The sequence below is a fragment of the Eschrichtius robustus genome, chromosome 2 (genome assembly GCF_028021215.1).
Source record: "Eschrichtius robustus isolate mEscRob2 chromosome 2, mEscRob2.pri, whole genome shotgun sequence".
Classification (NCBI taxonomy): Eukaryota; Metazoa; Chordata; class Mammalia; order Artiodactyla; family Eschrichtiidae; genus Eschrichtius; species Eschrichtius robustus.
The window spans coordinates 129,999,374-130,026,193 of NC_090825.1; the positions used below are offsets into that span (position 1 = coordinate 129,999,374).

The 26,820-nt window shown below is 43.4% G+C and overlaps 1 protein-coding gene across 4 annotated transcripts in view; it reads left to right on the plus strand.

Moving 5' to 3' along the window:
- The window catches only part of GRIA1 (glutamate ionotropic receptor AMPA type subunit 1), a 300,571-nt gene that overhangs the window by 229,947 nt on the left and 43,804 nt on the right, over window positions 1–26,820 (plus strand). The window lies entirely within an intron of this gene.

The following is a 26,820-nucleotide window of genomic DNA, read 5'->3' on the forward strand; positions in this document are numbered from 1 at the left end:
AGTCTTTTTCTAACCATGAGATGCAATGATTCTGTTGAAGCACCAGTGCTTGGGAGTTTTCTCAAAGCTCTAGAACAAATCAATAGCTGAGACTCTGTCAGTGATTTTCTGGACAGTGTTTCAAAACACCTAAAAGTGACAGTTAAAACTCAAGACAATCATGAGTAGAAAAGGTATCCTTTAGCATCCAAACATGGAGCATGTAAAACTCTAGAGACTACCAGAGAAAAGGATTAATCCTCTTTCAAGTAAATTAATGTAAATTTCAAGTAAATTAACGTAAATTAATGCATTTCAGATGAGATAGAAGGTAGTGAGGAGCAGATACGAATTTGTCATGCACTCAACACATGGTTGCTTTTATTAACCCTTAGTCTCAAGTCAATGTGTGAAGAAAGCAGGGCCTTGCATTGGCACACCACAGAGAGATTAAAAACTTTAAAAAATGTGGATTTTTTTCAGGTATTATGTTTTGTACCAGTTGAGTCTAAGGGTATTATTAAGTAATGGATGTGTTGGGCAGTTAAACTAAGAGTATTGACCTTGCTGTGAATCACCCAGCTCTCCATACATGATTAAAATACAAATAAGTCACAGAAAGAGTGAACTCATCCATAGCCTTGAACCACAGCACAAAAACTGTCCTGTGCAAAATTTGGTTCCATTTCATCTCGTGAATTTTCCACCCCTGTTTATGTCAACCATGGTGAAACACTGTGGCTTTGAAAAGGATAAACAACGTTCGGTTTCTCTTGCAGCAAAACAATACCCCCCAACACTCAATAAATCAAAACTGTACTGGCAAAAATCGAACAATTCCATCATTTGCTGAAACATCTAAAATCCTCAAATTGGTCTGAGTGCTTCTGTAAGCAATTTAATCAATCAGTGTTAGCAAAAGTATGTTAGTCACCCGTAGTGGACTCAGGACAGGGCTAGGTGAGTGAGAGATTCTCAAGGAGAATCACATTTGGTGTCTACACACACACACACACACACACACACACACACACCACTTCTTACTTAATTCAGTGAAAAAAATACATACTCTTTAAATAATTGAACATTCAACAAAGTGGCGTTATCTCTCTCTCATCCCTGTCCCTCCAGCATCATAGCCATCTATATGCTATTGTTACAGTTGTTTTTTCAATGCCTGTCTCCTAGACTGTTGCTTCTTGAAATTCTTTTGTGCATAAAAATTATCTAGGGATATTGTTAAAATGAGGTTTAAACTCAGTAGGTCTGCGGTGGGACCTAAGATTTTGCATTTCTAACTATCTGCCACATGAAGCCAGTGCTGCTGGTCCAAGTACTGCATTTTGAGTAACAAAGCTCTAGGCTGACTCTGAGCTCCGTAAGGGTCAGGACCTCGTTGTCTTGCCCACCACTGTAACTCCAGCACCTACCACGGAGCCTTGATGAATAATGTTAAGTGAGAGAAGAAGTAAATGAATACATGTTTAAATAAATAGTACTTATGATTTGCATTTATCAATACATTTTTATATGCATACACATGAGAAAAGTTTCTTAGTATGGGCATAAATACAAAGCTAGGAAACATCACAGTCCGATGAAGAAAGCCTGATGCAAGGGTATAGGAAGTAAAGTAGATACAAGAGTAGTATTAGGGACTTCCCTGGTGGCGCAGTGGTTGGGAATCCGCCTGCCAATGCAGGGCACACGGGTTCGAGCCCTGGTCTGGGAAGATCCCACATGCCACGGAGCAACTAAGCCCATGTGCCACAACTACTGAGCCTGCGCTCTAGAGCCCGCGTGCCACAACTACTGAGCCTGCACGCCTAGAGCCTGTGCTCCGCAACAAGAGAAGCCACCGCAATGAGAAGCCCGCATACCACAGCGAAGAGTAGCCCCCGCTCACTGCAAACAGAGAAAGCCCGCGTGCAGCAACGAAGACACAACTCAGCCAAAAAGAAATTAAAATAAATAAGTAAATTTATTTTTTAAAAAAAGAGTAGTATTAAATTATAAAGGGTTTTGAAAACCAGGCAAAGGACTGGATATTATGTGAGAAATAAAGAATAGATCAGAAAATTTATAAATAGGAGAGTTATGGGCTGAAAGTTTTCCTCTGAAATGCTTAATTTGATAGCAATGGACAACCTGGGCAGAAAAGGAGCAGGCAGCATACTGTTGCATTAATCCAGAGAGAAGATTAAAAGGTCCCAGACTAGCTTCCAGGCAGTTAGGAAGGAGGAGGAACTGATGAATACCGTCCGTATTTCACTGGTATAATCAGTTCTCTTCCTTTATGTCAGATGGCAATTGCTCTGACTCAGCCAAGTCAGCAGAGCGCTGTGACTAGCTATATTCACATGAAGGTTTAGAACTCAGGTAACTAGCACATAGGGCTTTGTCAGTCATGAGGTCAGATGTGCCCAGAAACAAGGTTCAAGTGACAAGGTCTCCTTGCTTCCCGGCTCTCTCCCTAGAGTTTGCTCTGCACACTTCAAATATAGCCCTTTAACCACCTTGACCAGACTCTAGTAATTCTTCCCCATCACTTTAGGATAAAGCCTAAGCCTATTAATGTGGCCTTCAAAGCCCTTTAAAATCTGGCCCCTCCTTTCCTATCCTTGTCTGTATCCATATTTGTATCTCTGTGTGTATGTGTTTGTCCCTCTTCCTCCCTCTCTCCCTCTTCCTCTCTCCCCCCCACCTCTCTCTCTCTCCCCCTCCCCCCCTATATTCTGGCCTCTCTTATGTTCTGTTCCATTCCAAACTCCTGGACCCTGTTTGAGTTTTCACCTTGCTGTCCCTTTGTCTGGAGAGTGCACCCCACCCCTTCTCAGGCTAGTGGACTCATTCTCCACAACCCAGCTCAAATATCACTTTCTCAGGAAAGTCTCTCCTGATCTCCTCCACTCCACCTGCTAGGACAGTCCACAGTTCTTACCGTAGAACTCGCATGTATTTTTCACATATTTCTGTCAATTCTCAGGACATTATCTGTGATTCTACAATTCCTCTCTTTTCCTCAACTAGAATGTAAGCTCCCTAAGAGCAGAGCCCAATTTTCACTCGTCTCTATATCTCTATTTCCAGCAGAGGGACTTGGTGCATGGCAGTCATTCTGTAATGTTCTATGTCTGTATATAGCACTCATGAAAGTCCAGCAGTGTCGTTAAGGTCCCCGATAAGAAAACAGAAACATATGCAGGAGTGCCTTGATTGTGGCATGCCACACAGAGTGTGAATAATCTAAAGCAGAAGCCAAAGGAATCCACACCACAGGACTCAAGTCAGTAGATGCCGTAGATAGTTATAGACACCAAGACCATGGAGAGCTCCCAGCAAGTGGGCCTAACTTGGCCCTGTAATCTGAATTTGCCATGATCACTGTTGTACTTTTGGCAGACCAATGAAACTTAGCAGAGCAGTATTTGCAAGCCACTGACATAAACCACGTGAATTACTGTAGAAATTATATGTCTTATCGTGTTCCCTAGACTGGCTACTGCCACTTCATTACAGGATAAGGAGCAGACAACCATTTATTCATATGATACCAAATTATTCATTTTCTGTAAATGTCAATTAAAATTAAGTGATAATACAAATACACTTTACTCTGAGATAGAGCCATTCCTAGAATGAACAATCAAGTTGGGCTAACTAAATTCTGATCTAACTGCATCATGAGAGTATGACATTTAAATCAATCTACTCTGATAAAGGCCTCCATCATCTCTGTTGTACCAATCCCAGTTTTCATGGGTTTCAGTGTCTCAACTCAGACAATACCTATATTAAGGGAACCATCAGAATCTGAAAGGGTGGACATTTTACAGCATTTCCCTTTGCCAGATCACCTCTCTCAAGGGAAATAAAGTGAATGAAGGAGACTTGAGTTACTTTTAAAGGCTCAAGAAGAGTTACTTCTCCTTAGCAAATGAAATATTTTTTTTAAAAACCTGATGATCCCATGATTACCTCAGTTTCCTTCCCATTACCACAGTGCTTGGTCATTACACCCCTTGGTTCACCCTCCCCAGGGAACAAGTGGAGTTAAATTAGATCCATTTCCCTATAATTTTGTTGGTATTTTTTTAACAGTTGAATGAGAGAAGAAAAACATTTGCCATTTAAGTCTTTCTTCCAACCATTAACATCTTCCTTATCTTTGGTATTTTATATAAATTTGGCCCCAGATTTTCTTCCTAGTCCCATCCTAAGTTTGAAAAAATAAATATGCAAAGATTCTCTAGTAATGAATATCATTAGCCCTCAATGATGTATGTAACAAAGTGCTAGATAGTTGCAGGGAAGAACAATATTTATTCAATAGTCAACAAATGTTTACTGAGGGCTCACTAAGTGCCTACAGAAGAATTGAGAGGCATGGTTCTCATTTATAAAAGAGATAGGAGGAAAAGGGAGACCTTGCATTTATTGAAAATTTACCATGAGGTATACTGTGTTCCAGAATTTACATGTTATCTCATTTAATGAGATAGCTAAGCTATCTCATTAATTTAGCTAAGGAAGAATGAGGAAGGATGATGATGGTAATAATAGTAATAATAGTAATAATGATAACTAATAATAGTAATAATAATAGTAATAATGATAACATTTGTTTAATACCATGCACATGGCACTGTTAAGCACAGTAAAGCATGGCACTGTGCTTTTGCATGCATTATCTATTTAAATTCTTAATAACACTATGTTAATCTGTAACAACCCTATACCTAGGAGGTAGGTATAATTACCCCTGCTTTAGAAACAAACAACTGAGATTCCAAAAGGTGAGGGAGCTTTCTTCGGTCACACAGCTAATAAAGTAGGGGTAGGGAGCCCAGATTTTAAGTCAGGTCTGACTAACTCCAAAGTGTGTCTTCTTAACTGTCCACTATATTGTCTCCTTTATAAGTCACTTAGTAAATACCAAGATCTGCCATATTCTGACCTGAACTCCATAGAAAGGCATCTTTTGTCCCATTTAAGCTGAACTGTTTACTATTTCCAATCCTATCTGTGCCCTTTTTTGCTCCTTATTGGTGGTCACTCTTTGAGTTCTTGTTCTTCATGGTGGAGGAAGGGCCTGAACTTGGCGTTGAAGAATGAATAGGATGTCAGTGGTGGGGGAAGGAAAAGTTGGCTCAAGTGAGGAGCATGCCAAGCTCTCAGTTCTAAAGAAGGAATAAATATGGCGCGTGTCACCTAAAAGTGAAGCCAATGGAGATAATTTCTGGGATCGTGGGGTCGGGTGGAGAGAAGGTGAAGGGCCCAATCCGTTCTGGTTCCTGCCTGTCTCTCCAGCCTCAATTCAGAGCACTTCTCTCTCTCTCCCTCCCTCTCTCTGTTACAGCCCTACCAGCCTCCCTTTGGTTCCTGAAATGTACCATGCATTGCCTTGTTAGCTCAGGACCTTTGCTTTGCAGTTCTACCTGCATGTTTCCCTCCCCTGCCCCACTCTCTCTGATGTTCACAGTAGGGATTCAGTAACATTACATTATTATACACTAAGTGACCATCACCCATGCTGGAATGTAAGCTTCACAATTCCTGTGTATGTAACTTCCTATCTACCAGCAGATGTCTGGCATCCAGCCCAGTGTCCGGCTAAAAGCACATGCTCAGATAGTATTTGTTGAATGAGGGGTTTCCCTCACCAGGGATTTCTCTAAGAACAGAGATTGCCCTAGTGTTTCACCTTAGTAACTGTGTAACTACCAAATTACGAAAGGAAGGGAGGGGGGGAGGGAGGGAGGGGGAGAGAGAGAGAGAGAAAGAGAGAAAGAGAGAGAGAGAGAGAGAGAGAAAGAAAGAAAGAAAGAAAGAAAGAAAGAAAGAAAGAAAGAAAGAAAGAAAGAAAGAAAGAGAAAGAAAGAAAGAGAGAGAGAGAAAGAAAGGGAGGGAGGGAGGGAGGGAGGGAGGGAGGAAGGAAGGAAGGAAGGAAGGAAGGAAGGAAGGAAGGGAGAGAGAAAGAAAGATGGAAAGGGAGGGGAGGGAAGGAGGGAGGAAGGAAGGAAATTGCTAAGGTAAGGTAGTATCTACCTTCATAGTTGTATCTGCTTCCAAGGTCTCAACCAGGGTGGACATGTTATCCCTATCTGTAGTGCAGGACAGGCTCAGACTGCAACCCCAATCGGTCCACCATGTTGTTATTTAAATGTACTGTTCCAGACCCTATGTTATCCATAAGGGAGGGATACAGTGCTAGTAAGGCACAGTCCTGCCCCCAAGGAATTCACAGTCTAGTGACCAAGCCACGGCAATGCAGTGTGACGTGCACTATGTCAGAGGCAGAGCAGGATGTTATGGGAGCACAGAGCAGTGACCTAAACCCAGATTAAAGGATAGGCCATGGAAGGCTTCCTAGAGAAAGCTAAATTTAGGCTAGGACTGGAAGAATGAGTAGATATTACTCAAGTAAGAAGTCAGGGAAAGAGTGTTTCAGGCAGAAGGACAGCACATGCCTTGTAAGCTATTGTCAGGAACTTGGGTCTTTTTTTATTTTTTGTGATAAGAACACTTAACACAAGATCTACCCTCTTAACAAATTTTTGAGTGTACAATACGTTATTGTTGACTATAGGTACAGGGTTCCATAGTAACTCTCTGGAGCTTACACATCTTACTTAACTGAAACTTTATGCCAGTTGATTAGTAACTCTCCATTTCCCCCTCCTCCCAGCCCCTGGCAACCACCACTGGGAATGTTAGAAGAGGAAAGTGATTTGATCTGATTTACATTTTTAAAGGATCTCTCTCTAACTCGCTGGTTCTCAGTCAGGGATGATTTTGCCCCCAAGGAGACATTTGGCAAGGTCTGGAGACATTTTTGGTGGGCAAAACTGGGAGAGGGGGCCACCGGAATCTAACGTCGCCAGTCTAAACACCCTGCAATGGACAGGACATCCTCCCACCACAAATAATTATCTGACCCCAAAATATCAATAGTTTGGGGGTTGAGAAACAAACCCTGCAAGCTGTTGTATGAAGAATATAATATTACAATATTACAGACTTAAAGAAGAGAGACCGGATAGGAGGATACTGTATTCGTTTAGGCAAGAAATGATGGGTTTGGAGTAGGGTGATAGTCGTGGAGTTGGTGAGAAGTGGTCTGACCCAGACTGTATTTTGAAGGTAGAACCAATGAGATTTCTGATGCACTGGAGACAGGGTGTGACGGATAGAGAGCAGTTAATGTTTCAAGTCTCAGTAACTGAAAGAATAGTGATGACATTTACTGAGACAGGGAACATTTGTGGAGGAACAGGTGTGGAATGGAGAGAAATCAAGGGTTCAGTTTGGAACATGTTAGGTCTGAGATGTTAGACGTCCAAGAGGAAATATGGGACAGGTTCATGAGCCTGGAGGTGAGGGAGAAGGTCCAGACTGGACTTCAACATTTTAGGAATCATGAACATGCAGTCTGTAAAGCCATGGGACTGGATGAGGTTACCTTGGGGATGAGTCTAGATAGTGAAGAGGAGAGTTCCAAGACCGGGACCCTTGAGCATTTAGAGGTCATGAAGAGCCATGAGAAGGGACTAAGAAGGAGCAGCCAGTGAGAGAGGAGGAAAACCAAAAAAGTCTGGTGTCCTAGAAACCAAGTGAAGGGAGTACATGTCAAAGAGGATGGCATAAACACCTACGTCAAAGGTTGCCACGAGATCAAATAAGGAGGGAATAGGAAATTGGACCCTGGGCTGTGGCAAAAACTATGAGCTAATGGAACTCACTGTGTTTAGGAAAGTGGAACAGGCCTATAATATAAAGGTGATTTGTTTAATTCTTTCTGCAAAAAGTCTGACCTCAAACTTCTGTGTCTTCTAATTAGAAATGCATTTGTATATGCTGGTATGTTATGCCCCTCTGCAGTCATTTCCATGAGAGAAGAAGCAGTAAGCAAAGTGAAACCTTTGATTAAAATTTATATAGACTGTTCTAAAAAAAAAAAAAATTTATATAGACTGAAGTTGGACAGAGAATCTGGGCAGAGGCAAGAGCCTTTTGCATATCATCAAGATGTGATTAATCCATATGATAGTGATTTATGGTTCCAGTTTATCAAGGAGACAGGCTCAGCCTCTAGCCTTGTGTATGACCTCTGGGGTTTGGGGATGGCTGAACCCAGAACTCATTTTAATGACATCTCCCTGGATTCAAAGAAGCTTCATTTTTCTCTGGTGCTTTAACTTTGAGAGAGAGTCTCATCCTGATTATCTTTAACGGTGTAAAGTACAATTCCCTAGAGTAAGATCTGATCACACCTTTTGTGTTCTCTTAATTTTCCAGCCCCTTCACATCTCTGAATAAGAATTTCCCTGAGAAAACAGAATGGACCCTCTAATCCTCCATCAATCAAACTCCATCTCTCACCCCCACCCTTCCTCAGTTATTTGCAGAAAATATTCAACTAGGCAAGAACAAGGTACATACATAGCCCCTTGAGCAGGTTTTGAACTAAGATAATAATCTTAGGGGTAGGCTTTTGAGTTAGGCTTGAGCAAGTATTGGAGATTATTAGAAAACGGTCTTCTCTTTGGCTTTATCAGTAAAATATATAAGAGACCGAATTAAGGTCCAGGATGTATTGGGTTGCGTTGGAAACCTCTGAAGTTTAGAGTAGGTCAATCTTCAATTGGAGGGTAGGGGTGGTGACATATGGCAAACACCCAACATATGATCTTAATCATAATAACAATTACTACCACTTTTTAACCAGTATCTCCAAGCATTATCTCATTTAATCTTTATAATAACCCTTTGAGTTAGCAATTTTAACTATTCCATTTTTACAGATAAAAATGTGAGGCTCAAAAAGATTACAGAAATTGGCCAAGATCCCACAATTAATAAGTGGCAAAGCTGGAGGTCAAACCCCGGTCTGGTTGCAAAAACCCATTGGGTCAATTACTGTGTTATCCTTCCAAAGCAATACAGTAGAAAGAACCCTCAGCTTGAGGCCAGGGATTTGCCTTCTAAACCTAGCTTCAACATTAATTTGGAGGGTGACTTTAGGAAAAGTCATTTAATCTCTCTGAGCCTCAGCCTGATTTTCCTCACCTGTAAAATAATCAGGACCACCTTGATGATCCCCAAGGCACCTTCTAGCACTTCTGTCTCTGATTCTAACTCATGATATCAAAACTTTCTGTCCTCTCACGTGTAAGGAGTGTTTTGATTTTCAAAGCACCGTCATCTGCTATTGTATTTGATCTTTACAACCACCATGAGGCAGGCAAGCATTATCCCCTCTCTTGTGTTTTATGTACAGATGGGGAAACAGACTGGAAATGAAGTAGGTATTTTTCCATGGTTCTCACATCTGCTCCCCAGTCAACTGCTCTAATATACCAAGTATCTCTCCCCCTCTGTTAGCTAAGGCATTTTTCTCCCCCCTGGGTTCCACCCCATTTCTCTTTCCCAGAAAGATTTTCAATACTAAATGTTAACTGTTAAGAAGCTAAAAGAAAATACACAGAGGTCCCCATCCCCACCAGGGTACAGGGGCTGACAGACAGGAAGAGTAGTGAGGGCCAGTTCCAGATTCCCAGGAATAGTGCCTGAGTGACAGGGACTCTGGCTGAGCACCCATCCAGACAGGATGAGAAGGAGGAAACAGTGGACATTTCTAAAGGAGGGAAATGCAAAGATGGAGATGTCACTGTCCAGGGTGGTGTGGTAGCTGGTTCTACAGCAGCAATTGCAGGAAAGATCCTACTGGAATATTTGCTCTTCCTAATGCCCCCTGTCTCAGAGTACATTTCCATTCTCTTCTGAGGTGCTCCAGCCAGAATCCTGGGAGGTAAGGGTCGGGAGACAGGATAGCCTAGGGCTTAAGGGTAAACTGTGGACTCAAATTAGCTGTGTGTTGATGAGAAGACACCTAACCTTGCCAAGCTTCAGTTTCCGCATGCGTATAATGGACCTAAATCTTCCTTCATAGCATGTGATGAGGAATAAATATAGACATCTTATAGATTGCCTGGCACAAAATAGTCACTCAAAAAATGGAGCCCTCAGAAAACTAGTGAGCCCTCTCCTTCACCCTCTATGTCCAGTCAATCTTCCAGGAGGAATTCTACCTCCTAAATCTACTTAAATCTACTCACTTTTTCTCCACCCTTGCTGCTACCACATGGTCCAAGTACTCATCAACCCTGATCTGGCTCCTGCAATACTGCTTTCTCATCTCCATGCCTCCATTCTTGTTGCCACATGACTCCCAGTTCATTCTTCAGTCTACGTGGTAGAGTGATTTCACCAAATATGTGCATCGACTCATGCTACCTTCTGCTTTCCATCCCTCGCTGCCTTTCTGCCACAGACTTTCTCCAGTACCCCAGGACCCTGCGTGGCCTCTTCCTCAGCCTCATTTGTCATCACTCTGCACCCTCCCCACTAAGGCTTCTACTGTATCCCTCTGTCATTCCTCCACTGGGGGGCGGGGCGGGGGGGTGGCATTAACCCTTTCACTCCCACATCTTTGATTCTTGTTATTTTCTGTGCCCATAACAACCTTCCCTGCAACACAGCTTTCCCCGGTAAGCCAATTCTTTAGGTCTCTGCTTCAGGTCCTTCCCCTGGTAAGCCTGGAAAGGAAGTATCGTCAGCACAAGACCCGGCACACAGAAGGGACTTGATAAATATCTGTTGAATAAATAGCAAGAGTGACAGCATGAAAGCTGATTCAACATTAACTCCTTAAATCCCTACAGACTGAGGACAAACTGGGCTCCCAGTCTGGGCCAGGGTTGAGCTTCTAGGTTATGTCAGGACCCAGAGCTGTGAGACATACAATAATGCAGGCTCTTCCCTGACATTCCCACTGGGTCAAGAGCACACAGGCAGTCAATGACAAGTGATCTGCTCAGCCCCTGGAGGCCAGACAGGTACCTAAGACACACGCCTGTCCCTCTTAATCTTTTCCCAACTTCATCTTCCTTCCCATAGGCTTCCCTTCCTCACGTAAACCCAACCAGTGAGACACAAGACATCCCTTATGGGAAGAAGTTTTATCACATCTCTGGAAAATTCTTTTCTTATCAGCCATAGCTTTAAAAGCTTACATTTTCACGACTGCTGATTAGAACTGTCAATTTAGTACAAATCACTGGAAGAAGTGGAATCTCTTGGAAGAAAAAAGAGAGACTAAGAAATTAACTTTGGCAATTTTCAGAGTGATTTATGAGGTGTATTGTTGATGATCTTATTAATCTCTTTTTCAAATATATGCTGATAGAGAGCTAACATTCTCTATAATAAACTAGGAAAGCACATGCAAATTCCTATTAACACACTAGTTTGGGGAACACATGTCGGGGGATATAAGCAGAGAACAAATGTTTGCCATCTAAAGTGAATTTTGTTTTCAATTCTGTGTTTAATCCAAGGAACATCTGTTGAGTGCCTAATAGTTAGGGACGACAAAGGAATCAAAGTTGAAGATCCTACCCCTGACCTCCAGTTGCTTGTGATCTAGTTGTGCAGAGGTAGAGGAGGACAACTCTAAAAACAGGTAGCACATGAGGCAGAGACAGGAGGCCTGGAAGGAGAACATGAGGGCAGGGAGGGAGGAGAGCTTGTTCTCTGCTGCATCCTTGGCACAATGTCAGGTACATCACAGCATGTGACAGAATTGCAGCAGGGATGAAAGAAGGATGGAAGGGCAGTTGGGTCCTAGTTCCAATCCTATCACTTAGAAAACACGTGACCAATCACTGAGCCTCAAGCTCTTTATCTGTAAAATGGGAACTGTGATGAAAACTTCTTCTTGGGAAATGGCTCTGGGTGAGAACTCATGGTTGCCATGAATGCTGTCCAGTAGATATGCCCAGCTCTCTTCCTCTTGTGTACAGGGTAGGATTGCTCATCCCTTTCCATATTGATGCTAGGTGCTACCATTTTATTTCATCTGGCCAATGAAATAGGAGCGGAAGTGGTATGTGCCACTACTGGGAAGAAACTTTAAGAGCCAGCATGCAGCTGGGGATATTCCAGATGACAGCTGCTATGTCAGTCTTGGCTCCAGAGGGAGGGCTGAGGGAAAAACAGTCCCCAACCAACCTGCCTTATACATGTGGCATGAGCAAGAAATATACCTGAAAAGACAAAAAGTGTTGGCAATGATGTAGAAAAATTAGAAGGCTTGTTCACTGTTGATGGGAATGCAAAATGGGTGTAGCCACCATGGAAAATTGTATGGAGGTTCCTCAAAAGCTTAAACATAGAACTACCATATGATCCAGCAATCCAACTTTGGGGTATTTATCCAAAAGAACTGAAATCAAGATCTAGAAAGAGATATGTTCACTCCAGCAGTATTCGCAATAGCCAAGATATGGAACAATCTAAATGTCCATCAATGGATGAATGAATACAGAAAATGTAGTATATACATATAATGGAATATTATTCAACCTTAAGAAAGGAAATTCTGCCGTATGTGACAACACGGATGAACCTTGAAGATATTATGCTAAGTGAAATAAGCTAGCCACAGAAGGGCAAATGTTGCAGAATTCCAACTATATGAGGAGTCTAAAAATAATCCAATACAAAGAATCAAAGAGTGCTATAGCAGTTGCCAGGGAGTGGGTGGGGGAGGGGGAAATGGGGAGTTGCTAGTCAATGGGCATAAAGTTTCAGTTAAGCAAGACAAGTATGTTCTAGAGATCCGTTGTACAACATTGCACCTACAGGTTACTGTATTGTATAGTTACAAATTTGTTAGGAGGGTAGATCTCATATTGAGATAATAAAATAATAAAATAAAAATTTTATTCTTGCCATAATAAAATAAAATTTCACAAAAGAGAAATACACCTCTTCTTCGAAGCAAAGATTTGGGGATCTTTTGTGATCACAGCATAACACACCATAGCGTACAGAATTTAATAACGAGAGAAAACCCTTCATACAACCTAGGGTTTAAATAAACATAATAGCTAGCAAAGGGACAAAAAAAAAGGTGCTGCACTGGAAGAGATTGCACCTGACTGAAGGGGTTGGGAAAACCTTGGAGAAAATGTCATCTGAGATGGATTTTGAAGTTGGAAAACATATCTAGGGTCATATGTCGAGAAGTAAGAAGAAGATAAGGGGTATGCACAAATGAAAGCACTCAGACTGGACAGGGAAGATGAGTGTGGCCAAGCAGTGAATGACTAATAAAAATAACAGTGAGAAAAAATAGCACGGATTAGGCACTTCCTACATGCCCGTATCTGTCCTACATGATATACATGTATTTATTCTTCACAGCACCCCTGTATTCATTTTCTATTGCTGCTGTAACAAAACTTAGCAGCTTAAAATAACACACATTTGTCATCTTACAGTTCTGTAGGTCAAAAGTCCAGTACAAGTCTCACTGGGCTAAAATAAAGGTGGCAGCTGGGCTCTGTTCCTTTCAGAGGGCTTTAAGGCAAAATCCATTTCCTTGTTCCATGAGGTTGTTGGCAATTTTAAATTCCTGTGGTTGTAGGACTCCGGTCCTTGCTGCTTTCAGCTAAGGGCTCTTCCCAGCTTCCTCATTCCTTGGTTCATGGTCCTCTTTCCCTACCTTCAAAGCCAGAAATGCAGGATGAAGCCTCTTACACACTTTAAATCTCTCCTAGCTATTCTTCTGCTTCATCTCATCTCTGATCAACTCTCTTCCTCTTTGAAGGACCAATGTGATTACATTGAGTCCACCTGGATAATCACCCTGCTTTAAGGTCCCTAACCTTAATTCTATTGGAAAAGTCTTTTTTGCCATAGGATGGGACACATTCACAGGATCTAGGGATTGGGGCACAATGTGTTTGGGGGGCTGATCTTCTGCCAACCACATCCCATTTTGTAGGTGAGGAACTGAGGCTCAGTGTGGTTTGGAAACTTGTCCAAGGTCACCACCTAGTTCTTGGCAGAATGGCTTTTGATCCCAAGCAGGCTGACACTAGAGCCTTTACTCTTAACCACTGACTTCAATCAGAGAACATAAAGGGGAAAAGCAGAGGACTAGGCTAGAACAGATATTGGGGTAGGGATTTATTGTAGCCATCCTCAAACGGCAGACAAGAGATGGATGGTTTAAAGGAACCTGGTTTAAACGGATGGTTTAAATCACTGCATAGTGATTTCCAGTCATACTTCAGTTTTCTATTGCTGTGTAACAAATTACCACAAACTTATTCGTTTAAAACAATACCCATGTATTACCTTACAGTTCGGTCTAAATTTGTGATCGGTCTTTTACAATATTTTTAAAGAAACACGGTTTTATTATTATAACTTTAGGCAACAATTTGCTCTATGACCACCACTTTGCAGAGCGAAGATTCTGAGGAAACATGATTTTATGACTATGGAAGAGTTATGGATATATCTGAGATATTAGTTTCTCAAAAATGGGTGCTCCTAAAGTTTTGAAATCAGTTTGTGACCTCATAGAATAAATGATTCCTCACACAATCATGATTCTGCTATTAATTAGCTTAGGAAATATTTTCTCCTATAGGTAGCTCAGAGGAAGGCATTACAAATGCCTTCTTAGGAGTTTCAAATTCACTCAACAAATGTCGAGGCTGTGTTGGATTCTAGAGAATTATGAAGAAATCTAAAATCCCATAATGATTTAATATTATATGATTTAATAATGATTTAATAACATAATGCAGTGTTAACAGTGCAAAAGAGCAGAACAAGGAGTGGTACTGTGAAGGGGAAAATAGAAGAGTTCAAAGAAATGAGAAGTGAGGGGAGGAAGCAGCAGTCTGGCAGGCCTCTTGGAGGAGGCGACACTAGTAGCTGGGCTTTTAATCGTTAAATACTGAGTCCATGCCCTGGCTTCAGATGCTCTGCTTGATCTAGTCCTTTCCTCACCCTCCGGACTCATCCTATGGCTGCCAATTACCTTGAACACACGAAGCCTTTCCTGCCTTCAAACCTTGGCTCTTTCCATCTCCTCTGTCTAGAACTCTGCTCCTTCAGGTTCTTCATACAATCTGGATCATTCTCAACCCTCAGCTCTCAGCTTAAATGTCACCTGCCCAGAGAGACTGTCCCTCACCTCCCTATCTACATCAGTCCCTTCCGTCCCTCCTCCTGACCCCCTGCCGCCCGCCAAATTAGTGATGAAAGATTAACAACAGTATTCAATGGCTGACAGGAGGAGGTATTGCTATTATCTCCGTTTTACAGATGAGTGAGCTGAAACTCAGAGAGACTAAGGCACTGTCCCAAGGTCACATAATAAGAGAAGAAGTTGGGATTGGAGCCCAGGTTGGATGATCCCATAGTCCATAATTTTAACTACTATATTCTAGGTTTTCTATGTATTATAACTATTATAGGTATTCATTTAGAAAATCAGAAAAGAGAAGGAAGAAGGTAGGAAAAAAAGAGAGCCCATAATCCGGCCACCTAGCTGACTCTTGTAGTACTTCCAAACACTTATCTCCGCCAAAGTTTAGTTTTCAAATGTGGCCATACAGTATAGTCTGTTTTATAACCTGGTTTTTCACTTATCAGCAACTGAAAACCTCTTGCCATGGCATCTTTCATTTCAGAATAGTAGTAGCTGCTTGTACCAGGTATCTCCTCTGGTCCAGGTGGCCAGTGAAGCACATTACAGCTCACCCTCACAACAATGCTTTTAGATTGGTCCTGTTATTATCCCCATTTCACAGATAGGTGAAACTGAGGCTCAGGAATATGAGATAACTTGCCTCAAATCACTGTTAATGAACAGAAGGGGTGGAGCAGGAGGTCCGTACAGCTTCTGAACTCCATATTCATAATTGTCTTCAGTGTCTCAGAACTGAGTGTTCCTTTGATGAAATGATTGGGAGGGTTTGGGGTGAGGGAAGGAAGGGAGGCTGTTCCCTGCCTCCAGGGCCGCCCTGCCAGCTTGGTTGGGGATACGTGGGTGGGAGGGTCTGAGTCTGCAGGGAACTGGGTAGGGTGAAAAAATACCTGACAAATGAGGATTTTCAACTGGTTATTTTAAGTAAAATAACTCCTTGTAATACGCGCCTTGTGCTGGAGCAAACCAAACGTTAATTAAAGGAGAAGCACGCGTTGTGATTTTCTCTCCCATTTGCTAATGGGTCGGGGTCTATTTTTAAAAAGCCCACAGCATCCCACAATTAAATCTGCTGCCCACTCTAAGGACTTCAAGTGCCAGATAGGTTAGGCCACAGATGACCATTCAGGCCCTCATCTGGCCCACTGAGGCAGGGACCCAGGCCCCTGGAACCCATCTCACTTCTGAAAACAGCTGGTGGATCAACAAGGAGTAGGAGCTCTCGGGAGGGCTCTGGATACAGGGAAAACATATGTTTGAGTATTACGGGCTGGCCAGCAGGCAGCTAGCTATAAAAAGAGTGGTTTCTTCTAAGAACTTACCTAAAAAAATGTATGTGGAGGCAGTCCCATTTTTAACACAAGTGTGGTGCCACCATTCCTTTGTGTCTAGGAACTGTGGGTAAGTGGTGCTTGGGACCTGAGAAGGTCAACCTTGAGGGAGTTGGTGGTCCTGGTTCAAGCTGGACCCCCTTTCAGCACAATGAAATCACACCACTGGAATTCGATGGACCTGGGTTCACATACAAGCTCCATCACTTGCTTTGTGAGCTTAATTATTTCATCTCTCTGACCCTCAGATTCCTCATTTATCAGAAGGGGGGGTGGAATATGCCTACGTGGCCTGAAGAAAGTGATGGGGATTAGAAGAATGAATGCCAAGTATTTTATGCAGTATCCAGTTCAAAACTGGTACTCAGGGAACAGGGGCTGCTGAGTAGTTAATATGCTTTGGGCATGTTCTTGTCCCACCTCCACACCAGAGCACAAGCTGTTCCTGCTCCAGGAAATACCTTTCTTTCTATTTCAGCGTGCTCAAAGCCTGCCTGCCCTGCATATCCCAGGTAAATGGCTCCTCTCTCAGCCCACCTTTCCAGATTTTTCCCAGTGGGGCATGGCTTTCCCCACCTCTGCACTTCCGTAGCACTTAATCAGTGATTTCCTGTGCTCTTCACCCAGTCCAGGTAGCACAGTTGCTTCTGTGTGGGTCACATTCATTCCATTAAATTGACTTTCTTAAGAAGAAACTTTTTAAGTATTTCTCATCAGGCTTGGTAGGTGGTCAGTACTCAATAAACATTGTGTAATCATTCATTTATTCAGCCTATGTTCAATGAGCACCTACTATGTGCCAGGCACTCTGCTAGGTGACAGGGATATAGCAGTGAATGGCAAAGACCCCTGCCCTCTCTGAACTTCCATTTTAATGGAAGGAGACAGATAATAATGAATAAACAAATCAATAAGTATATGATTATCTAAAGATCACGTTAGACTTTGATAAATGCTATGAAAAACAGGGTAAGATGAGAGAGATGGCGAGCAGAGACAATACTCGGAGAGGTGTACCTGAGGAGATGATGTTTGAGCAGAAACCTGAAGGGTACATGGAGGGAGGTTTGGGACAATTTCAGGGAAGTAAGTTCCAGGCAGAGGGAACAACTGCAAACGTCCTAAGGTGGGAAAGACTTTGGTGTGTTCTAGGAACTGCAACAAAGCCAATGAGGCTGGAGCAGAGCCATGGCAGGAAAGATGGTACCAGATGAGATTCAAGGTGGGCCAGATCAGGTTGACTTTGGCAAGGCATTTGGATTTTATTTTCTAAGTGTGACAGATTTTAAGTGGGGTGAGGAACAACGTGATCCTACTTACAGTTTTAAACGGTCCCTCTGGCTATTGCATGGATGTGGGTTGTACAAGGTCAAGAGAAGAAGCAAGGAAATGTGATGCTAATATCTAGTATCTAGAATGTTACCACTGACTGTGGGGGATGATTGGATTTGATGGACTGGAGGTGAAGGTGAGGGAAAAAGATAAGCCAGCACTATCGACCTGGCATCTGGTTTGAACAGCAGAGGGTACAGTGGTGCCATTTCCTGAGATGAGGAAGACGGAGGAGACTAGGTAATTCCTGTTCAGGAGAAGGACTGGAGATTGAAATTTAGGAGTTCTTAGCATCTATGTATATAAAGGTCATGGGCTTGGAAGAGATCATCTATGGAAAGATGGTAGACAGGGATGGGAAGAGGGCTAAGGCGTGAGTTCTGCACACAACAATAACTTAAGATTAAGCAGAAAGGAAGAACCAGCAAAGGAGACTAAGCAGGACCAACCTGCAAAGTAGGCGGACACTGAGGAGAGTATGGAGGCTGGAAGTGAAGTGCAGTGTTTCCAGAAGAAATCATCATCATCTCTACCACCACCACCACCATCACCATCATCATCACCACCACCACCACCATCAACATCATCACCACCACCATCATCATCATCACCATCATCACCACCACCAACATCACCATCACCATCATCATCACCACCACCACCACCATCACCATCACCACCACCACCACCACCACCACCACCACCACCACCATCAACATCATCACCATCATCATCACCACCACCATCACCATCATCATCACCACCACCACCACCATCACCATCACCACCACCACCACCACCACCACCACCACCATCATCATCATCACCATTATCATCACCACCACCACCATCAACATCATCACCATCACCATCATCACCACCATCATCACCATCACCATCATCATCACCACCACCACCACCATCATCATCATCACCATCATCACCACCACCACCACCATCATCATCACCATCATCACCACCACCACCATCATCACCATCACCACCACCACCATCACTATCATCACCACCACCACCATCATCACCATCACCACCACCACCACCATCACCATCATCACCACCACCACCACCATCACCATCACCACCACCACCACCACCACCATCACCACCACCATCACCACCACCACCACCACCATCATCATCATCACTGTAGCAGCAGCATCACTATAGGTGACAACTTGAGTCCTGCTGTATCTGTGCTAGATGCAACACATGACTTGCTCATCAACTTCTCACAATTCATGAGATGGAATTCAGTATCTCCATTTTCAGATATGGAGACTGAAGCTTAGAGAGTGGACCAAAGAATTAGTAAATTTTTAAAAATGAACGAATTGATCTTCATTCTTTTGCAAACTATACCCAAGCTACGTTCCCATAGCTTACCTAAATGGAAAATAACAGGAACATAAAACCATCCCTCTTTGAAACATAGTTCTGCAAATTCTACAACAGTACACACTAGCTTACAGAGTGCCGGGCTTTCCTTGGAGCTTGTTGTCCAACCCCCAGTTCCCCACCCTGAGACTCAGCACAGGAGTCCAGGGCCCACCCCCTCCTGCGGGGCTGGAACACAGTGACCAGCAGCTGGGCAATTAACATGACTCACTCCTACTCTGCCAGGGAAGCGCTGAGGGATTTGCAGCTGGTGAAAATGGGATGCTTTGCCACCCAGACACAGCATCTTGGATGAAGTGGCCTCATCAGTGGAATTGTTGCATCTGGCTGGAGCTATTTACCCCAGTCTGAGAACCTTGATGCCGGATACCAAGTGAGCCTCTCTCTCTGAACATAGCTCAGCTGAGTAATTAATCAAGATGGACCTTTTTTTCTCCCTGTAATTTAGAGACGGGCTATCTGAGCCTCTGCCTTCATGCCTCTGTTTCCATTACTTTTTAAAAATAGCCATTTGAAGCAGATGACCAAGGGAAATAGGTTGAGCTCAGTGACCTCTCGAGCTCAGCTGAATGAAGGCACACAGGAGGTGGACCTTCTGTCTCCTTCCTCTTGGGGATGACAGGACATGCTTTTGAAATAAAGGAGAAATGTCCATATCCAACCCCTTGTCAGAGATGTCGTGGAGAGGAGATGGGTGAGATCAGAAACTGATTCCTGTTTAATAACTTTCCACTCCTTACATTGGCCCCGTGTATCTTCTTTTCTGAAGGCCCCCGGCCATAGTACCTGCTCCCCGACCTCCAGCCAGGGCATTGCTCCAAACACTGTCTGCACATCTCCATCCTGGCAGAAATGCTCTCTCTGCCAGGCACAGAGCTACATGCTTCACTGGTATTTTTTTTTTTCTTTTTAATTATGAAGAATACCTTTAAGATGAGTACTAACACTCCATTTTGTAAAGAAACAAGCACCAAGAGTTTTAATGACTCGCCCAATGTCTACAACCAGTAAGTAATGAGGCAGGACTCTATCCTGTCGTGTGTGGCCCCTGAGCCCATTCCCTTAACCAATGCCTTCTCCCTTCTGCTTGAGGAAAACACAAAAGTAACTGGCAAATGAATGATTCCAGTACTTTATCTGGGTGTTTGTGGGCAGGTACTAATAACTGGAGAGATGATAAAAAAGGTCTAAGTCGTGTATTCACTTCGATCAAAGGTCTCTCAGACTCAGAGTGGGACTGAGGGAAGGAGTCATTAAGTTACAAGCCACTGGCTACATCCAGGCTGCTGTCTGCTTTTGTGATGCAAGTTGTTTGGTACACAGCCACGTGCACGTGTGTACATACTGTCTGTGGCTGCTTTCACGCTACAACAGCAGAGATGAGGAGTACGACAGAGACTATAAGGCCCGCAAAGCCTGAAATATTTACTACCCGGCCTTCTACAGAAAAAAAAAAAAAATGCTGACCCCTCGTCTAGAAAGACAAATCCAAGCTGTGAGATTAGAAGTATACATTTAAAGGTCTGTAGTGAATCCGAATCCACGACCAGGACAGGAAATGCTAACTATCAGAACCCAAAAGATGGTCCAATCAGATCCTTACTATCTTCTACTAGCACCAAGTTATGCATTTAATGATATGCTTAGCGTCTCGTTAACCAAAGGAAAAAATACAGCCTTTGCCAGAAGAGAGCAGCATCTAGCGGCCAGCATCTGGCTCCGGAGGCCATGTCTGGATGCATTCACCGGGTGAACGTGGACCGGCATTTGAGCATTTCCCTCCCTCACTGCCTCCGCCCCTGTGGATCGCCAAATCCTATCACTTTGATGTCTTCACCTCTTTCGTCAGCCTGCTTCTCCCAATTTCTGTGGGCTCTGTTTTAGTTCAACCCATCACCATCAACGTTAATAAATACCATAGATAATCATAGTGACATCTTAAATCATCACAACAACGTGGTTAGAATCCTAAGAGCAGAACGATCGCGGTGTAACGGGAATACAGAAGGGGCTGCTTGGTGCTCTGCTGGCAAAGGTGGGGAAGTTTACAGAGGAGGTGATATCCCACTCACCTTCTCCTTTTTATTTCTATGCATCTTGCTTCCTCCCACCCCTGCACCTGTTCTGCTTGGCAGTCTCCTACTCATACTTCAAAACCTAGCACAAGTTTCTCCTCCTCCGGTAACTTTTCCCCACCCCTCTGCCAAAAGAGTAACTAGCAAGCCCTTCTGTGTTCCCTTAGTGCTGCTTTCTTACTTGTCACGTAATTAACATAATATTATAATGACTGTTTATGATATGGATATAACATGGTGATAATGGCTTTACTGAGTGATCGTTACGCTCCAGACACAGTACTTTACAGAGAATCAGGTGTCTGACCACTAAAGCCCATGTTTGCCCACCACCTTCCCACTTTCTCCCTGGAAGGGAAAGGCTGTGGTGTATTCACTTTTATCTCCCCTGTGCCCAAAAGTGCCTGCCATACAAGCAATGCTTGTAAAATGAATGAATAATCAGCATGGTGTATGCAATTCTAAAGATTCCTGTCTCTTGGTAATCCAAACACTAACCTAGGTACTCCTGTAAAGAGATTTTACAGATGTAGTTAAAGTCCCAAGCCAGCTGACTTTCAGATTATCCAGGTGGACGTCACCCAATCCGATGAGCCCTTTAAAAGCAGAGCATTTTCTCCAGCTAGTGGAAGTCAGAAAAATTCAAAGAATGAGAGGGATTTGCCACAGTCTGCCTTGCTTGAAGGTGGCGGGGGCCCATGGTAAAGAACGCAGGCGGCTTCTGGGAGCTGAAGCCAGCGCCTGGCTGACAACCCACAAAGAAAAGACGACCTAGTTCCCACAACCACAAGGAGATGAATTCTGCAAACAACCAGCGAGCCTGAAAGAAGACCCTGAGCTCCACATGAGAACCACAGCCCCAAACAACACCTTGATTTCAGCCTGGTGGGACCCTGAGCAGAGCATCTAGACACCCTCACCCAGACTTCTGACCTACAGAACTAGGAGATAATGAATGAGTGCTGTTAGAAGTCACTAAACTTGCGGTGATTTGTTATTCAGCAATGAAAAACAAATGCAAACAGGTTTCTAATTCTGTGGAGATGTTGGTGGCTAGACTGCTTTGTGCGGATCCCAAAGGTTCCAGGGAGCATTACAAAAGGTTAGTATTCCTGGGCATATATCCAGACAAAACTCTAATCCAAAAAGATACATGCACCTCTATGTTCACAGCAGCACGATCCACAATAGCCAAGACATGGAAACAACCTAAATGTCCATCGACAGATGAATGGATAAAGAAGGTGTGGCACATATATACAATGGAATATTACTCAGCCATAAAAAGGAATGAAATAATGCCATTTGCAGCAACATGGATGCAACTAGAGATGATCATACTAAGTGAAGTAAGTCAGAAAGAGAAAGACAAATACCATATGATATCACTTATATGTGGAATCTAAACTATGACACAAATGAACCTATCTATGAAAGAGAAAAAGACTCACGGACATAGAGAACAGACTTGTGGTTGCCAACAGGGAGGGTGTTGGGGGAGGGATGGAGTGGGAAGTTGGGGTTAGCAGATGTAAGCTATTGTATATGGAATGGATAAGCAGCAAGGTCCTACTGTATAGCACAAGGAACTATATTCAGTATCCTGTGATAAGCCATAATGGGAAAGAATATAAAAAAAGAATGTATATATATGTATAACTGAATCACTTTGCTGTACAGCAGAAATTAATACAACATTGTAAATCAACTATATACTTCAATAAAAATCAATTGATCAATCAATCAAAATAGTCCCAAAGTCAAAAAATAAAATAGAATAAAGAAAGGTGAGTGTTGGCTGTGATCCAACATCATGAACCATCATGGGGTGAGGAAGTCCATGTCCATCTACGGACGAATCAGAAGTTGGTGAAAGAGGGAATGCTCTGCAGTGGCTGGAGTGCTGGACAGGAAATACGAAGTCCTGGGTCCTAGTCCCAGCTCTGCCAGTGCCTCACTGTGTGACCCTGGGCAAGTCCCTTTACACCTCTTACCTGCAGTTCTTTCATCTGCCACATGGGGGCATTCGTCCCTCTCCCATCCACTTCACAGAGCTACGAATCAAGTTCAAGTATGATAAAGGTCCAACAAGCCACATAAATTGTGGCCAATTCTGGAGGAACATAAGGGTTTCCTTGATCATCTAGGGTGTTTGGGGAAGAGCTATGCCAAGTTATGAGACTAATAAAATTCAGGTGACTAGGCAGACCTTTAAGGGGTTCAGATTACAGCTGTGCCATCCCTATGAAGAAAAGTGGTGCTTCCTTGATCACCTAGGGAGTTTGGGGAAGAGCTATGCCAAGTTATGAGACTAATAAAATTCAGGTGACTAGGCAGACCTTTAAGGGGTTCAGATTACAGCTGTGCCATCCCTACGAAGAAAAGTGATGCTTTGCCCTGTGACTCCCTGGGGGAATCATCATCATCACAAAAATAATGTCTTCTGTTTCAACAGCACTTTTCAAAGTACTTTCCCCTCTACCATTTTAGTTTCGATAGCTTGTATCCATTAAAGGAAAAGAATGGACTAAGAGTTTTTCTAGTTCTGAAAGTTTTGGTTTCTCACCATGAAGTAGGGTTAGTCTCACCCATTAAACAGAAGTAGAAGACTGAGGCCCAGCTAGACAGGCAGCTTGCCAAGGTTATGGGGCTGTAAGTGAAGGGCTGCCCCTGGGATGGAGCTGGGAAAATACAGAGTTCTTAGGTAGAGGCCCAGCTTTGCCTGTGCCAGGTCGGAACTGAAGGACGGGGTTCACTCACACTCAAGTTCCATACTACAAATTGAATACAAATGAAGCATTGCAATCATGTCCCATTTTGAAGAGCCTATTCCCCAGCCCTCCAGCTATTCCACAACGACAGTTATTCTGCTGGCTGTGAAGCAGAAGAATTTTTCTTTGCTATCTTCATTACGTAGGCGGGGATGTAGGGAATACCGTGCAGGGTAAGCTCCTCTCAACATCCAGCAGATAAATATTCATTAAAGAACAGGAAAAAGGACCCATAAGCCTGGACCTTTCTTGGGAGGCCTTTGAGCTTCACCAGATGATCCCCAAGTTGGGATACTTTAGCTGGGTGTCTCAGTTCACGTAATGTTGCCATCCTGAAGACATAGTTTGAAACCATGACTCCAGGCATCCTGAACCATAGCAGGTTAGAATTCTCCTGGCCCTGAAAATTATTCCTGGGCTCTAGAATCTAATGTGAGTGTAGCCATCAGGTTCTAAAAGAGGTGGCATCTGTGCACTCACTTGTTATTGAGGCTAACTCTGTGCTGGCTGCTAGAGATCCAACACGGCACAAAAGAGCTATAAGGTTCCTTTACTCTCACAGTGCGTGTGGTCTAGGGGTACACCTGACAGTCAATCACACAAATAGATGTCAGACATCAGCTGCAACGTGAGCTGCACGGAGCTCTGAGAGTCATGTGCTTGAATGCTGAAAGAGTGATGACTAGGGTAAGGTCTGAAGGATGAATAGGGTTGACGGATTGATCACGAGAAAGAGCACCATGTGATAAGAGTGAGAGCCTTTTGAGTATGAAGGATAAAACAAATTCCAGAGTGACCAGAGTTACAGAATCCATGTTGTGGGACAGCACTGGAGAGCGGGCCAAGGAGTTGAATTTTTATTCCAAGTGTAAGAGGAGGGCCTTGAAGGGTTTTAAGCAACGAAGAAACAAGATGTAATCAATGTTTTCCAAAAGATCATGCAGGCTCCCTTGTCGAGAACTGATTAGACACAGGAGTGGGAGGATGGGGGGTTGAATGGAGGCAAGAAGTCCGGTTCAGATGCCCCTGTGATCATCCAGAATTGGAAAAGAAGCAGAATCTTCAAACGGGCCTGGACACTTGTATCTGCTGTCTCTTAAGGTGAATAGAGCACTGGACTAGTTATCAGAAGACTGGTGTGATCTTGAGTATAACTGTGTATTAGTCCTGGGGCACTGGGAGAATGATTTTGCCTCTATGTACCTCATCTTGCTTGACTGTCCAATGGAAGCCATGCATCCTGGTCTACTTACTTACGATTTCCCATCACGCAGTCTCAGAGATGGGAGGAGTGTAAGAGGAAGCAGTTGGTCTCTGGTCCCATGTGATGCTTGGCCTTTCCTCTGTCTGGCTTATTGTTGTGTCCCCAGCACTTAGCACCCTGGAGGACCAAGGGTAGGCACCAAGTACAGCATCTCTATAAATAGTTTATCACTTGAACATCTTCAGAAATAGGGACACTCTCATCCCCAGGATAGCCATTGTTGTACTACCCTGCCCATCAAAAATATCTTCCTCCTATTTAGATAGCATGTTTCCTGCAACTTCTGCTAAATGCACCTCACTCAGGTCACAAGGCACAAGCCTCACATCAGTCCTTCAGTGAACATATCTCTCCAAGCCTTTTCTTCCTGTAGAGTCTCCCCTCTTCCTGAAGCTGTTCTTCAAAGGACATTGTTTTGTTGCACCCTCCTGCTCTCATTCCTTTGAACAAGTCTCCTCTTATTTCCCTCTTCCTGTGAAGCATCTAGGAACAGTGTTTTCCATATAGCAAGCAATAACAAGTATTCGTTGGATTTCTTGAGGTGAGCACTGTCTGCCTAAAGTGAAAAGGAGTCTCTCAGAAATCGAAACAAAGTAGAACAGACAGGAACATGGGAATAACACACACAGGGCTGACAAGGTCTCAACAATCAAGCAGGCCTGGGTGTTGCTCCCACGTCAGTATGATCTGGGACTCTTGAGTTTCTTTATCCATAAAACTCACGGTTTGGATTGGTGATTGCTCTCGATGTTAAGCATGAGGTTCTAGTTAAGCGTTGTCACCTCTGAGCTTGAGGCTGTCCGAGCACCTGTTATAAAGGGCTTAAGGGCACAGCGGCTCCAGGATGACACTTCCTTAATAAACTGAGCAGCATGGAAGGAGGAATGGAATGCAAATAACTTTATCACTATCTGATTGACTATGGCTCGATGCCATGTCTAGCCACCACATAAAATCACCCCGTATGACGTCTACATCATTGGTAACATCTTTGGGAAGCCCTGGACTTGAAATCTCCTAGCCAAATCCAAACAATCACAGTGGAACTCTTGGCTGGTCATGTTTCTCTTCACAGTTTTGGGCATAAGAGAGAACAGGACCCTAAAATCAAGGATAAGTTTCTTGTCTCACATATGATTGTCATATTTGCCATTTTGATCCAGATCAGAATATCCTTTGTCTTTTATTTCAGCCAAATTCTCTTTCTCTATGACGAGGAGAACCGTGCCTGCACTCAACAGTGACATTCCCCAAGGTGGCTGGACGGAGTGCTAGTGTTGTCTTTATTTCCAAAATGTTCTCCCTTCCCTTCCTCCTAATCCATCATTTTGGCAGCCTTTGCCAACCAGGAGGGCAGTGGCGAGCAGGCAGTCTGGAAACATTTCTGGACATGATCAAATGTGTGCAACATATGTTTAAATGCATTGCGTTTATATATGTACGCACATACATTTGGCATATATGTAACTGCTTGTAACAGGATGTTTATACATGTTTGTGATTTTTGCGGGCAAGTGTTGACATATCTGTGTCTTTGTTGGCATGAGTCTCGTGTCTCGATGTGTATGTATGTGTGAGA